Source organism: Macaca fascicularis, chromosome 2, assembly GCF_037993035.2.
Source record: "Macaca fascicularis isolate 582-1 chromosome 2, T2T-MFA8v1.1".
Lineage (NCBI taxonomy): Eukaryota > Metazoa > Chordata > Mammalia > Primates > Cercopithecidae > Macaca > Macaca fascicularis.
Window position 1 is genome coordinate 149215042 of NC_088376.1, and position 14509 is coordinate 149229550.

General features: G+C 45.9%; 1 protein-coding gene across 2 annotated transcripts in view; it reads left to right on the forward strand.

Annotated features, from left to right (window-relative positions):
- SLC6A11 (solute carrier family 6 member 11) overlaps positions 1–14509 on the forward strand; it is a 124945-nt gene that overhangs the window by 77428 nt on the left and 33008 nt on the right. The window lies entirely within an intron of this gene.

Consider the following 14509-nt stretch of genomic DNA (forward strand, 5'->3'; position numbering starts at 1 on the left):
AGATCTATCGTACAGCGTGGTGACATAGGCAATGACATGCAATACAATCAGGTGTACTTGAAAATCACTAAGAGAATAATATTAAGTGTTCTCGCCACACAGAAAGTAAGCAAGGCAATGCATATGTTATTTAGCCTGATTTAGCCTTTCCATAGTGTTTATGAATTTCAAAACATCATGTCTAAACCACAAATATATCGAATTTTTGTCAATTAAAAATTAAATAAAATAATTTGGAGCATATTTTTTAAAAAGTGAGGGCTTTGGGATCATACAGATCTGGGATTGAGTCTTCTAGGCATCAGCTGAGTGATCTCCCAGGGCCTCGTGTTCTTCCTCTGTGAAGTGGAGATGATAATAGTACCAGCTTATAGTGTTATTGTGAGAACTGAGGGAGAAAAACAGCCTGGAAGTGCCCAGTAAAGAGAGGGAGGCTGGTGAGGATTCCAAGGGCTGGTTTTCTGCTGCTGAGATAAGGCAAGAGAATCCACTCACCTTTTTTAAAATTTAATTTTTTTAATTTGAGTGCATTTTATTGATTAAAAAAGAAAGTTGGTAATATTACTTTTTGTAGAAATATGAAGACAACATGAAGTTTGGACTAATGACTCTTGGGAACTTGGGACTTTTTTTTCCTAATTTTATTTTATTTAAGTTCCAGGATATATGTGCAGGACATATGCACCATGGAATATTATGCAGCCATAAAAAAGACTGAGATCATGTCCTTTGCAGGGACATGAATGGAGCTGGAAGCCATTATCCTCAGCAAACTAACACAGGGACAGGAAACCAAACACTGCATGTTCTTGCTTATAAGTGGGAGCTGAACAATAAGAACACATAGACACAGGGAGGGAAACAACACACACCAGGGCATGTTGGGGAATAGAGGGAGGGAGAGCATCAGGATAAACAGCTAATGCGTGTGGGGCTTACTACCTAGGTGATGGGTTGGTAGGTGCAGCAAACCACCATGGCACACATTTACCCATGTAAACTTTTTTAGGAGCAAAGGTCATCTTTGCATGTGCAGGTGATGCTCATATGGGCAGCTCGCGTGGCTTCTCAAAGGCCCATGATGAGAGGATGTCTCCTCCTTTCTCACTCCTAATGCTGCCCAAGGCAAATGCCTGCAGAGAGACTGAGAGGCCCCAAGCCCGGTTCCTTGAGGTCTGTCCACTAGGCCTGGAAGAGGAGGCATTGACCCTGCAGTGAAGGCTGGGCAGGGCCAGCTGTTGTAGCATTTCTGGGACAGAACAGGTGGGCCTGGCCTCCTGCCCTTTGTAGAACATTCACACCAGGGTGGGGAGGAGACAGTCAGGGCCTCTGAGGCCAGCTCCTCCCAGGGCTAGAAAAGCTGGCTTTTCTTCTGTTACCCCAAGTGGGACCTACCCAGTCAGCCCCACACACACCTTCAAAGATGCTTTTTCAGGCCCAAATGAATGACCCCTCTCTAGCCACTTAGCATTTACTGTGAGCCAGGTACTCTGTGCACACTCTACAAACCTAGTCTCATTTTGTCTTCAGAACAACTCTGGCAGCTTGAAATGATGATTTTCCCCATTGTACCCACAAAGAAACTGAGGCTCAAAGAAGTGACCTCCTCAAGGTGGCCCAGCAGAGCTGGAACTCAACCAGATCTGTCTGATTTTGTGAGATTTTATACCTGCTCTCCTTTCTCTCTTGACCCGTGGAAAACTTCTACCTCACCCAGAAGGGAAACAGCTAAAAATAAGGTTTAAGAACTGCTCAGGGCCGGGTGCGGTGGCTCAAGCCTGTAATCCCAGCACTTTGGGAGGCCGAGGCGGGCGGATCACAAGGTCAGGAGATCGAGACCACAGTGAAACCCCGTCTCTACTAAAAATACAAAAAATTAGCCGGGCGCGGTGGCGGGCGCCTGTAGTCCTAGCTACTCAGGAGGCTGAGGCAGGAGAATGGCGTGAACCCAGGAGGCGGAGCTTGCAGTGAGCCGAGATCGCGCCACTGCACTCCAGCCTGGGCAACAGCGTGAGACTCCGTCTCAAAAAAAAAAAAAAAAAAAAAAAAAAAAAAAAAAGAACTGCTCAGATGAATCTGTCAATCACAGATGGATGATACCACGGGCTTGCTCGACTTTCTTTTTCCTCATATGCTTTCTAGATTGCAAGGCCCTGAGCACGGGGTGGGGAGCTTCATTCTTGCTATAGTCTCCATGTGCTATACAGAGTGCTCAGGAAATGATGAGGGGCATAGACCCCTTAACATTAAGCTTCTTAGCAGCAGAAAGCCCCAAACACCTTTTGCCCTGACTTCCAATGCAATACATGTATTAGTCCATATTCACGTTGCTGATAAACACATACCTGAGACTGGACAATTTACAAAAGGAAGAGGTTTATTGGTCTTACAGTTCCACATGGCTGGGGAAGCCTCACAGTCATGGCAGAAGAAGAAAGGCACATCTCACGTGGTGGTGGCAAGACAGAGGTTGAGAGCCAAGTGAAAGGGGTTTCCCCTTATCGAACCATCAGATCTCGTGAGACTTATTCACTACCATGAGAACAAGTATGGGGGAAACTGCCCCCGTGATTCAATTATCTCCCACCAGGTCCCTCCTATAAAATGTAGGAATTGTGGGAATACAATTCGAGATGAGATTTGAGTGGGGACACAGAGCCAAACCATAACATTCTGCCCCTGGCTCCTCCCAGACCTCATGTCTTCACATTTCAAAACCAATCATGCCTTCCCAACAGTCCCCCAAAGTCTTAACTCATTTCAGCATTAACTAAAAAGTCCACAGTCCAAAGTCTCATCTGAAACAAGGCAAGTCCCTTCTGCCTATGAGTCTGTAGAATCAAAAGCAAGTTAATTACTTCCTAGATACGGTGGAGGTACAGGCATCAGGTAAATACAACTGTTCCAAATGAAAGGAGTTGGCCAAAACAAAGGGGCTACAGGGCCCATACAGGTCTGAAATTCAGCAGGGTGGTCAAATCTTAAAGCTCCAAAATGATCTCCTTTGAATCCATGTCTCATATCCAGGTCACGGTCACGCTGATCCAAGGGGTGAATTCCCATGGTCTTGGGCAGCTCCACCCCTGTGGCTTTGCAGGGTACAGCCTCCCTCCCGGCTGCTTTCACCGGCTGGTGTTGAGTGTCAGCGACTTTTCCAGGCACACGGTGCAAACTGTCAGTGTATCTACCATTCTGGGGTCTGCAGGACAGTGGCCCTTTTCTCACAGCTCCACTAGGTGGTGTCCCAGTAGGGACTCTGTGTGGAGGTTCTGACCCCACATTTCCCTTCTGCACTGCCTTAGCAGAGGTTCTCCATGAGCACCCTGCCCCTGTAGCAAACTTCTATCTGGACGTCCAGGCATTTCCATACATCTTCTGAAATCTAGGCAGAGATTCCCAAACCCCGATTCTTGACTTCTGTGCACTCCCAGGCTCAAAACCATGTGGAAGCTGCCAAGGCTTGGGGCTTGCACCCTCTGAAGCCATGACCGGAGCTCTACATTGGCCCCTTTCAGCCATGACTGGAGTGGCTGGGATGCAGGGCACCACGTCCCCAGGCTGCAGATAGCATGAGACAGGAACTCTGGGACCAGCCCAGGACACCATTTTCTCCTAGGCCTGTGGGCCTGTGATGGGAGGGGCTGCTGTGAAGACTTCTGACATGCCCTGGAGACATTTTCCCCATTGTCTTGGGGATTAACATTTGTCTCGTCATTACTTAGGCAAATGTCTGCAGTCTGCTTGAATTTCTCCTCAGAAAATGGGTTTTTCTTTTCTTTTTTTTTTTTTATTATTATACTTTAAGTTCTAGGGTACATGTGCACAACGTGCAGGTTTGTTACATATGTATACTTGTGCCATGTTGGTGTGCTGCACCCATTAACTCGTCAGCACCCATCAACTCATCATTTACATCAGGTATAACTCCCAATGCAATCCCTCCCTCCTCCCCCGTCCCCATCATAGGTCCCGGTGTGTGATGTTCCCCTTCCCGAGTCCAAGTGATCTCATTGTTCAGTTCCCACCTATGAGTGAGAACATGCGGTAGGTTTTTCTTTTCTATCACATTGCTACAAATTTTCCAAACTTTTATGCTCTGCTTCCCTTATAAAACTGAATGCCTTCAACAGAACCCCAGTCACCTCTTAAATGCTTTGCTGCTTAGAAATTTCTTCCACCAGATACCCTAAATCATCTCTCTTAAGTTCAAAGTTCCGCAAATATCTAGGATAGTGGCAAAATGCTACCAGCCTCTTTGCTAAAACATAACAAGAGTCACGTTTGCTCCAGTTTCCAACAAGTTCCTCATCTCCATCTGAGACCACCTCAGCTTGGATTTCATTGTCCACGTCATCAGCATTTTTGTCAAAGCCATTCAACAAATCTCGAGGGAGTTCCACACTTTCCCACATTTTTCTGAGCCCTCTAAACTGTCCCAACCTTTGCCTGTTACCCATTTCCAAAGTCGCTTCCACATTTTTGGGTATCTTTTTAGCAGCACCCCACTCCTAATACTAATTTACTGTAGTAGTCCATTTTCACGTTGCTGATAAAGACATACCTGAGACTGGGCAATTTACAAAAGAAAGAGGTTTATTGGACTTACAGTTCCATGCAGCTGGGGAAGTCTCACAATCGTGGCAGAAAATGAAAGGCATGTCTCACGTGGTGGCAGCAAGAGAGAGAATGAGAGCCAAGCAAAACAGGTTTCCCCTTATCAAACCATCAGATCTCATGAGATGTATTCACTACCATGAGAACAGTATGGGGGAACCGCTCCCATGATTCAGTTATCTCCCACTGGGTCCCTCCCACAACATGTGGAAATTATGCAAGTACAACTCAAGATGAGATTTGGATGGGGACACGGTGACAAACCATATCAATGCAGAAATTTCCTCTCTGTGTCTCTGACTGTGCTTGGTTCCTTCTAGCCACAGGAGCTCATCCCAAGACTGGAGCTCTCAGGCAGGGAAGAGGCTCTTCCACTGTTGGCTGTGCCTGTTCCCACTCCTCAGCCACCACAGATATCCCTTGGGAGGCTCCTTGGGGCATAATTTTGAGTGTGTTCCCATTCACTGTCAGAATTCTGTTTCACACAGAATTGAGCGGTGTCTTTCTATATCCTTGGTATGGCTGCCACAAGCATTTTCCTACTTGGGAACTTTGAGTGGCTTCTGCCCAAAGGTACAGAGATGAATGAAACACCAGCTCTGTGAATTCCATGAGGCTCTAGAAGGTCTATTCCATCTCCCCTCTCAGCCTCTTGCTTAGAAGCATTTCTGCTGGGCAGCTTCTGACAGATTTCTCCTTTCCTGCCCTCTAGGCCTTTGCTTGTAGCATTTGTTCCACTGGAATAGCCTGCCACTTTCTGCCAGCCTTCCAGGCCAGCGTAAGTGCCAGAAATCCACTAAAAACACATATCTCCATGAGTATGTGTCATTTTCCTCCTTCCTTTCTGTGTCCCTTGTGTTTCATGTGAAGTTTGTCCCTAGTATGGAGCAGGAGCTTAAACACAGGTGTTCAGTGTCTTCCTGGGCTTTTAAAACTGCAAGGTTGAAACGCCCCATGTAAAATGGGTTCAGCTGACCCCAAACCATAACCTTGTTATAAAGCCTGGGATGGCTGGGCTGGATGATTCTGTCTGGCAGGTTTCTGCTCACTCACTATCTCTGACAGGTGGTGGATGTCTTTCCCCATAGCTACACTGAAGGCAGAAGAGTGCTGTGATTGATCAGTAATGTCTCCCCTGGGCAGAAATGGGGGTTGGATGTGCATGTCACATAGTTGCCATCTCCTTTGCAATGTAGTTCCCTTATTTTACAAGTTGGAAAACTGGGGCTAGGAGAAAACAATGAACTTTAGGGAGAACACACAGGAACTTTAAGGGCAAGCTGCAATTGGATCCAGGTGTCCTGTCCCTCTCAGTCCAGTATGTTCTCCACTTGGCCTGGTAGTTAGGACTTGGTGTGAGCTTTGAGCACTCCTTTCCTGTGTGCTGGAGACCCTAAGCAGCTGTGGGCACCCTATAGACATTTCTTGAGTGCTTATCCTGCGCCAGCAATGCGCGAAGGGTTGGGGATTCAGCAGTGAGAAAGCAGAGCACCCTGCTCTCGAGAAGCTTCCATTCTAGTTGGGGGAGACCGACAATAAACAATGAATGCCACAATATGATCTCAGATATTCATCTATCTGCAGCCAGACACAGAAGTGACTACCTTCACCATTGCGGCTGTTTTCTTTTCTGTTCTCCTCCCAAGGACATCTTTTCTATTGCTTGAAGTTTAGCTCCCATTCGGGTCCTCCAGCGCATGGAGCACCCTGGCTTGGCATTTCATTTCCTGGCTTTGAACAAGTTCCATGGTTATTAGCAAAGAAATGTGGTTCTAGGGGGAGATGATGAGGCTTCATCCTAACAGCTTGCTCGGCTGACACAAAAGAACCTGCCTGATCAGGCTGCCTGATTGGGAGCTGAAGTCTGGCTTGGGCTGGGAGCCCCTGGCCCAGTGCTGCCCATGGGATGTGGGTTCTGCAGCCCCACAATCATTGCCCGCTCTGACTTCCCCTGCCTCAGTGGCTTCTAGCCAGGACTAGGTAGGACTGCTGGCCTGGGGTCATTTAGAAACAAGTGGGGGTGTAGTTTTGCCTGCTAGAATGACTGGGAGACCTCTAGCATTTGGAGAGTGGGGGCTGGTGGGTAGACATCCTACAGGGAGCGGGACAGTCCTGCCCAGTGAATTGTCTTGTCCAAGATGCCAAGAGCCTCCTCCTTAAGCAGCACTCCTTGGGGAAGAGCCTGGCCTAAACTGTCTTTCCCTGAGTCTGTGTGGACATCCTGGGAAGAGCTTGGGGCTGGGAATTGCCATCTTCAGGCGTTGCTCAGGCTCATCCTTCTCTGAGCCTCCTGCATTTAGCACTTTGGTAAAATGGGGCTCAAGCAACTGATGTGATAGATTAAGGGGAGGCTAACTGCCCATCTGCCCTCTGCACTCTCCATGCCTGGACATGGCTGTCCAGCCTCCTGGGCAAAAGCCCCGCCACAGTCACCCTCGTTCCCTGCTCCACACAAAGGGGCCACTGGGGTCAGCCTACACACCCAAACTCCCCCTGCACAGAACTGAACGGCTCCTCACCACCCGCAGCGCAACCCTTTAGCCCAGTGACACTTTACTGGCAGGGCCCTGGTTGGCCGCAGGGCCGGCTGCCCAGGGAAGGGCTTGGCACCAGAGCGAGAGGCTGCAGAACATATTTCCAGTTGGGTTTACAGGCCAAGAGCCTCAGTCCCTTCCCACCACTGTTCCCACTGGCCCTGCCCGCCTGCCCAGCACATTAGCATTTAAATATCTCCAAAGTCGTCTCCACCAAAGCCCTCTCCCCCCATGGAATCCACCAGGGAGGGAGCATTTGAATCCCTCTCCCAGACTCCCCTTTCCTCATAATGGCCATACTGTATTCATCAGCTTCTGTATGTGGCATTAGCCGAAAGAAGGAGCAAGGGCGCCTAGCAACCCAGAGGAGGCTGAGAAAGAGGTGGGAAGGAAGTGATTTTCATGTAATCATTCACTTCTACAAAAGCCGTTGTCAGGTACACACTGGAAACACAGCTGTTTTATTATTCTCCTAACCTACTTTTAATCTTTTGAGAATCCTTACCAATATAAAAGGCAAAAAGAAAGAGCTTAATTCAGCCATTTTCTGCCGGGCCATATAAGTTATATTTTTGCCTCAAACTAAGGCTCTGCTTACAAAAGTTGTGTGTGCGTGTGTCTGTGTGTGTGTGTGAGTCTGTGGGTGTGTGTCTGTGTGTGTGTGTGTAGCTGTCTGTTTGAAGGAAAATGTCGAAGAAAGAAAAGGCTGTGGGTTGGAAGCCCCAGGAGGGCCACCAAGCTCTGTTCTGGCTTCTTGGATCCAAAAGCCCATACCGCATGTGCTGTTGGGTCTGGCGGTTTTCACGCATCTTCTTGGCCAGGCGCTGGAAGAGCAAGCAGCCTAGGAGGGATGAAGTGTTGGTTCTTCTCATCCATCCCTGTTGGACCCAAGCTGGTAGCCCTAAGAGGCATGTGTATCTGCTTTAGTGATGGGCTGTTCAGCTTTTGCGCTTCTCAGAAATCTGATTAGTTCACCTGATGGGAACGGAAGCTGGGATGTTGGAAAGGACGTGGGAGCTTGTTTGCATAGTATAATTGAGTATCGTCAGCCACCAAAAGAAACCAGATTAAGGGGATGGTACCAGGTACTCCACTATACACTTTACATTCATTATGTCTTTCTTTCACAGGCAAGGAAGTTGAGGTTCAAAGAGGTGAAGTAATTTGCCCAGGGTTGCTTAGCAGTAAGCAGAAGAGTAGAGCTCCAAGCTGGGTCTGCTGACCCCAAAGTTTTTGCCCTTTTCAGTAAGCCCCTGCAAGGCTTAAGGCATGCGGCCTGGCTAGAGCTCTCTTGTTTAACTTAGGCCCCTTTGGCTTGGTGTTTCAGTGCCTTCTCCCAACGTGGGCTAGGTTCCCTCTCCCAACGTGGGCTAGGTTCCCGGGGCAATTAGAAGATTCGTTTGTTTGTAAGCCCAAAGTGACTCCTCACACTGGCCAGTGTGTACATTTCTCTAAAGTAAATGACAAGTGACTCCCTCTCCCTGGGTGTTAGTTTTTTCATCTATAAAAGGGAGCTAATAAATAACAATGGCACCCACCTTAACAGTGTAGATGAGGTGAGTTTAATACCTGTACAGCGCTTTCCATCTGGTATGTCATAGGTGCTAAGAAAAGTTAGTTGGTGTCATTGTGATCATCAGCATGACTATCATCATACACCCTCTTACTGGTGCTTTCGTGGCAGGATGGGTTAATGCTGCATTTGTCAAAGACCTAAGGCATTACCACAGCAAACACCAGCCAATTCCAGGACATAGAGATGGATTTAATTGGTCGGCCTGCTGATGCTGGCTTTGGTGACAAGCAGAGGCGTGCCCTTCTGCTCTGACCAGTGGCTCTCTTTGCAGATTTGAAATCACATTTCTAGGGTAGCTTTTTCTGAAAGCTGTGCTGCCATAGATGCTGTAGAAAATCCCAGAGCAGCATTTGTACCTTCATGGGTAGGCGGGACCCTGGCCCCTACTGCCACTGAACTCACTACTACACTGAACTCATCTCCCATGCCCCTTCCCACAAGTTGCTCCTCTCTGCCAGATGTTGTTTGAGAGCTTATCTGCCTTTGCTTGCTCTCTATCTCTCCTGCTAAAGTGTAAGCTCCTTAAGGGTAGGAGCTCTGTAACATTTAGTGACAGCTTCAGCCTCCATTCCTGGGACTCGTGCCTGGCACATGGTAGACACTAAATGCATGCTTATGGTGGGGGGAAGAGGGAATAGGCTTTTTCGTTTCCTCCAGGTTTTTGAGTACTGGAATATCCTGAGAGGGAATAAATGTTGACTAAGCACCTGCTGCTCATGAGGGCTCCTGGCTGGGTTTCTGAATATTTTCCAGAGTATTTCTCAATGCTCTCCAAGAACCAGGACGGTGCTAGAGGTTTGTTTCACAAATGTTATTTCATGTTCTGTGTGTGTGAGAGACATGCTGCCCACATATGCACAATGACCGTCTCCCCAGTCTCCCCAATTGGATAAGTTACTCGAAGAGGTAGGAAAAAGAAGTGACGCTTTCTCCCCCAAACATCTAAGAAATTAGACATTCTACTTGCATGTCAAGGCAGAAATGTGGAGAAAAGGTGAGCATGTTTCCAGCAGCTCACCTGTGTCTAACCTGGGGATGACAATGCTCACCTCAGAGCAGTGTGTGGGATACACAGGTCATAGGACATACAGTCTTGTAAACTGTGAGGTGCTGTCCATGTGGACTGGGACAGCGTATGCTGAGTATCCGTCATGATGACCGTAGCTAAAGTGTAGGTGGGGAAAATTTGTCCTTGTCCATCCATCCTTTCTTGCTTCTCCCAGCAAATGTCATCAAGGAGCTACTCTGTGCAGCCCTGTGGCCCTAGCTGGGAAGGTGGGCTACACCCTTATTCATTGTTCTCTGTACCTACCATGCACCAGGGCTCATTGGAACCAGTTGCCTTGAAAGAGGTGAGGTTGCCCCAGAGCTGGAGGCGGGACCACCTCTCTTCTAAAGGGGCCCCACTCCCCTGTTCCCATGCAAATCTGTCCTCCAAACATCTGAATGTGGACCGCCCACAGCTGTGCTGCCAGAACGCCCCCCATTCATTGCTGCAGAACATGGGGAGTGATCCCTTTCTCAGCTGCTGACCCAGCTTCCTTAGGGTTTGTTTTGTTGAGACTGTTTTCCCTTCAAATTGTGTTGAGAAATAGGAAGCCCTTTCTCTGCTGAGCTGCTCCCTTTGTAGCGTCCTGGGAGATGCTGGTCAGTAGGCTCAGTTGCCTGGTCTTCCTTTCATTGAGGTGGGGTTGCCTTTGTTCTTTCTGTTTGACTTGACAGCTGCAGAGCGTTTAAATCCCAGCTGAGACTCCAGGCCTACTCAGCAGACCAGGAGGTCCTAGTTTTTCTCTGTAAAGTGTAGAGCCAGAACGCGCTGGGTTCAAACCCAACTCTCTCCCTTATAAGCTGTTTGACTTTGCAGGAGCCTATTTCCACTTCTGAAAAAAATGGAGACAATAATACTTACCTAGTAAGATCATTAGGCAAATTATGAGATTGTGTACATGAGAGTCTGTAGTATGCAGTAGGTTTCAACAAACATTAACTCAAGTTTTTCACTTCTTAAGTCATTACCAAAGCGATGGAAGGGCTGGTTCATGAATGTTCTGTTAGCTTATTTTACTAACTTTCTTTTCCCCTTTTGCCAAGTCATTCTAATGGCCACCATGATTTTGTTTGTTTGTGCTTGTGGGATTTTTAGTTGAAGAAAGTAGCTGTAGGTGAAATCGACTTGAAATAATGCTTTGGCGGAGATAATGCTGTGTTCACCAGTCATTTATTTTTCTCTTCCTGAGTAAATGGGAAGACTACATTCCCCAGACTTCCTTGTCTTTAGGTTGCAACCAAGTCACTTGGATGTGGCCAGTAATGTGTATTTGGGAGTGATGGAAACCCTCAGGTCTAACCCTTAAAACTTTCCCAAGCAAACCTCCAGTTTCTCTGCCTCAGAGGCTGTGCTGAAAGCTTGTATTAAGAGATGGTGGTATCATAAAGGAAAAACACTTAATATCACAAATCATTGGGTGGAAGAGAGCCCCTTCACAGGGGTTGTGCTTTAATCTTTGTGTGGGTGAGAAATAAACTTTTATTGTGCTAAACTACTGAAATCTGGGGATTTATTGTTTAATACAACATAACCTAGCAGTAATTATCTTAACAAATACACCACCTCACTGATGAGTTAATTAGTTCCTTTCTAGACTGAGAGGCAAGGATGACAATTGGAGCCATGTTGCATTTTCACAACCACAGGCATCTGTGTAAGAACACAAACATATATCAGTTATGCTTTCTGTAAAGGAGCCTAATGATGCAGACTCCATGTAAAGGCATCCCATGGTTCTTCATGAGATGTTTTCAAGAAATCCAATCCCATACATTCTCAGGCTCTGCTATGCCCAAATGAGCATGTGTCTCAGCAGAAAAGCTGATCTCAAAATTGGTTTTTCAAATGTGAAAAATAGAAGAGGCCAGGGAAGAAAATGTTAGATCTGGAGTCAGGGAGATGTTAAGTTGCTGCTAAAATCCTGATGATGTTCAAATGTATGTCTCTAGCCCAGACATCTATATGTAGCCCCAGACTTTCCATGTGTCTCTTGAACATCTCAATTGATGTCTCAAACTTCCCTTCTCCAAATTAATACCCATTTCCCCACTTTATACCTTCAACCACCCTTAAAAAAACCTGGATCACCCTCTAGTGTTGCACCCCCACCCATCATATTGCTCAGATCTGGGTATTCATCCAGCCAAGATCAATCTTGTATAACCTGCCCTCTAAAGATTTCTTGAGAATCAAGAAGATAAGGTGGCAACAGAAAAAAAAAAATTGTTTTAACTTCCTAGGATCTTCCCATCCAAACAGAGAAACAAGAGTAGTAAAACAAAAACCCTACGGACAGCACCTTCAGCACAACTACGTGACTCCATGAACGACAAAATGTGAATAGATGGGGCCAGATGCCAACAGCAATGACATCTGCATGATATCAGTTCTGCAGGATAAGATGAAGATTAACATAAAGGTAAAGGGAATTCTGACGATCCAGCACCAGGAAACCCAGAAAGCTCTAACATGTACTGGGAGAGGACTCTCTTTGGGGGTAGAAGCTTGGTGGACTTATCTGAGAACATCACCTCAAACGAGGAGGGAGCCTATGCAGTCTCTAACCCCTAGGTAAGTGGGGGAGGACTGCAACAAATTTGGGCAGAGGTCTGGGCCCCGTGAACACTACACACTAACCAGTTGAGGCCCCATTGTCATTAAGAAGAAATTACGGGAAGCAGAATCCAAATTGAGCAGGACAGAGACACTAGAGGAAGTGAAAGGAGAAATTTTGGATAGGAGTGGGAGAAAATAATAGAGAACAATAATTTCAGAAAGAACTATCTGTATGGCCATAGTTTTAAAGAGTTTTTGGCAATAAAAGAAGAAGGAAAGTTCAGATTGTGAGTCTGGAAAAATCTATCCTGGACCACTCTCATTCCTCTACACAAGAAAATCCTCTCCTAAGAGTACAGGAAAATCTATCTCACCTACACATGAGCAACAGAAGAGGACTGTGATCAAAACTTATGCAAAGCTATGATAAAGAAAATAATTATGGGGAGGATATTGTCCCAAGGCATTGCACAAAGACAGATTTACAAAACAGCGGAACACTGAAACTTAATATTTCAAAACAAGCTAAAGGAAATTAATAAACCAATAGATACTATGAGGCAAATAGCATAAATGAAATTGTTAGACAAAAAGACTATTTTTAAAAAGAGCTGACAGGAAGGACAACTTACAAAAGAAAAACTTTAAAAAAAAAATAACTAAAATGAAGGAATAACAGTGAATACAGACCATGGATAATATGATAAAGTAAACAGAAGATGGAAAGGAGGAAAAATGTAAAAATAAAGTCAGAAATGAACAAAGACTCTTTAAAGAATGAAAGAAGGCCGGGCGCAGTGGCTCAAGCCTGTAATCCCAGCACTTTGGGAGGCCGAGACGGGCGGATCACGAGGTCAGGAGATCGAGACCATCCTGGCTGACACAGTGAAACCCCGTCTCTACTAAAAAATACAAAAAAACTAGCCGGGCGAGGTGGCGGGCGCCTGTAGTCCCAGCTACTCGGGAGGCTGAGGCAGGAGAATGGCGTGAACCCGGGAGGCGGAGCTTGCAGTGAGCCAAGATCACGCCACTGCACTCCAGCCTGGGCGGCAGAGCGAGACTCTGTCTCAAAAAAAAAAAAAAAAAAAAGAATGAAAGAAAAAGCAATAGGTATAGAAGGTGAGCAAAGAAGGTCCAACATGCATATGAGTCCCCAAAGAAGAGACCCAAAGCAATGGAAGAGAATAAATACAACAATAATTTTGGAATCTTTTTTCTCCTGAAAGAGAAGACTTGAACTTGCATCTTGAAAAAATATACCATGAGCCTGAGAAAATCAACACAGATTAGTCACTGTTGGATTTTATTAAATTATAGAACAAAACCTGTTGGACATCCAGACCAAAAGAATAAGTGCTTTATAAGGGGAAGCAAGTTATATTGGCACCAGACTTTTCTACAGCAGCACTTTGTGCCAGAAAACAACTAAGCAATATATTCCAGATACTCAGGAAAAGAAAAGAGAGCCAAGGATTTTATATACAGCCAAATTGCCTTTCAAGTATGAAAGTGACAGATCAACTATTCTAAACATGCAAGAACTCAGCAAATATTATTTCCTATGAGCCTTTCCAGAGGAATTTACTAGAGAACAAGCTACAGATAACAAAATTGACTGGAAAGGCATTAACATAAGGGCTGGGGGTGATCATTAAATTCATAGTTACCTATCAAATTCACATTAAATAATGACTATAAGGAAACTGGCATGGTGCTGCATGCCTATAGTCACAGCTACTCAGGAGGCTGAGGCAGAAGGATCATTTGAACCCAAGAGTTCAAGGCTGCTGTGAACCATGATCACACCACTGCACTCCAGCCTTGGCAACATAGCAAGATCCCATCTCAATCAATCAATCATTCAATCAATCAGTAAAGGCTATTATGTGATGGTTGTATGTTCTGATAATCTAGACAGTATATGCAAAATTTGAAGATAATAGCATATATATGGAAAGTAGAAAAAGTTTACAGATTGACTTTTAGTATTAACTGGAAGCAAATGGATATTTCTTCAAATTGGATGCTAGCAGATAGGGAGGGAAGACAGTTGGAGGCTGTAGCTAATTTCAGTATTCCTCACAGCAGAGAACCAACAGACTGTGTCAAAAAAGGGGAGGACTAAGGGTATTGTGTAAAGGTGCTGGTTTCATGGTGAACATCGGACTAAAAATGACAGAC